The following is a 1,560-nucleotide window of genomic DNA, read 5'->3' as shown; positions in this document are numbered from 1 at the left end:
CGCCCCAGCGGTTCTCGCTGGTGGTTTGTATCGCAGCTGTGCGGATGTGTTGGCGCGTGCGCTGTGCTGGGAGAGTTCGCTTCGGCACCCAAGTGGGGCTTTTGTCCTTCTGTGGCGCTGGCGTTGGAGCTGCCGGTCACCGTAGGTGGCGCGTGTTGTCTCCCGCCGGCAATGCCACGACAGCACGCTCCCGGGCCTCTGTCGGCAGCGGCAAGCTCAGTTGGGAGCACGGGTGGTCGCACCGAAAGCGTCTACTCGCCTAACTCCGGGCGATTGCGCCTCTCTCGAACCCGACCAAGTACTTGGGACGGCGCTGCGCGCCGCCGGGACCTGAGAGGGTTTCGAGGTGTATTGTGCAGGGGAGCTCAGCCTCCTCCTGTTTGCAGAATGATTGAGCGGACGCTTGCGTGTTCGCGCGGGCCCCCGGGACACACTCCCGGGCGGCCGGCTGCTCAGCTCTAGTTGACGCAGCTCCCTGGTTGATCCTGCCAGTAGTCATATGCTTGTCTCAAAGATTAAGCCATGCATGTCTCAGTACAAGCCGCATTAAGGTGAAACCGCGAATGGCTCATTAAATCAGTTATGGTTCCTTAGATCGTACCCACGTTACTTGGATAACTGTGGTAATTCTAGAGCTAATACATGCAAACAGAGTCCCGACCAGAGATGGAAGGGACGCTTTTATTAGATCAAAACCAATCGGTCGGCTCGTCCGGTCCGTTTGCCTTGGTGACTCTGAATAACTTTGGGCTGATCGCACGGTCCTCGTACCGGCGACGCATCTTTCAAATGTCTGCCTTATCAACTGTCGATGGTAGGTTCTGCGCCTACCATGGTTGTAACGGGTAACGGGGAATCAGGGTTCGATTCCGGAGAGGGAGCCTGAGAAACGGCTACCACATCCAAGGAAGGCAGCAGGCGCGCAAATTACCCACTCCCGGCACGGGGAGGTAGTGACGAAAAATAACGATACGGGACTCATCCGAGGCCCCGTAATCGGAATGAGTACACTTTAAATCCTTTAACGAGTATCTATTGGAGGGCAAGTCTGGTGCCAGCAGCCGCGGTAATTCCAGCTCCAATAGCGTATATTAAAGTTGTTGCGGTTAAAAAGCTCGTAGTTGGATTTGTGTCCCACGCTGTTGGTTCACCGCCCGTCGGTGTTTAACTGGCATGTATCGTGGGACGTCCTGCCGGTGGGGCGAGCCGAAGGCGTGCGACCGCCCCGTGCGTGCTCGTGCGTCCCGAGGCGGACCCCGTTGAAATCCTACCAGGGTGCTCTTTATTGAGTGTCTCGGTGGGCCGGCACGTTTACTTTGAACAAATTAGAGTGCTTAAAGCAGGCAAGCCCGCCTGAATACTGTGTGCATGGAATAATGGAATAGGACCTCGGTTCTATTTTGTTGGTTTTCGGAACCCGAGGTAATGATTAATAGGGACAGGCGGGGGCATTCGTATTGCGACGTTAGAGGTGAAATTCTTGGATCGTCGCAAGACGAACAGAAGCGAAAGCATTTGCCAAGTATGTTTTCATTAATCAAGAACGAAAGTTAGAGGTTC

At 55.1% G+C, this 1,560-nt stretch overlaps 1 non-coding gene across 1 annotated transcript in view; it reads left to right on the top strand.

Moving 5' to 3' along the window:
- The first annotated feature begins 472 nt into the window (after window positions 1-472).
- The window catches only part of LOC124730150, a 1,909-nt gene continuing 821 nt past the window's right edge, over window positions 473-1,560 (top strand). Inside the window, exon 1 of the ribosomal RNA XR_007007896.1 lies at window positions 473-1,560. This exon is cut by the window's right edge and continues 821 nt beyond it. This is a non-coding gene — a ribosomal RNA (small subunit ribosomal RNA).

This window comes from Schistocerca piceifrons, unplaced genomic scaffold (assembly GCF_021461385.2).
Source record: "Schistocerca piceifrons isolate TAMUIC-IGC-003096 unplaced genomic scaffold, iqSchPice1.1 HiC_scaffold_1230, whole genome shotgun sequence".
Classification (NCBI taxonomy): Eukaryota; Metazoa; Arthropoda; class Insecta; order Orthoptera; family Acrididae; genus Schistocerca; species Schistocerca piceifrons.
The sequence above is the reverse complement of the archived record's forward strand: the minus strand, read 5'-3'. Positions and strand labels throughout refer to the sequence as shown.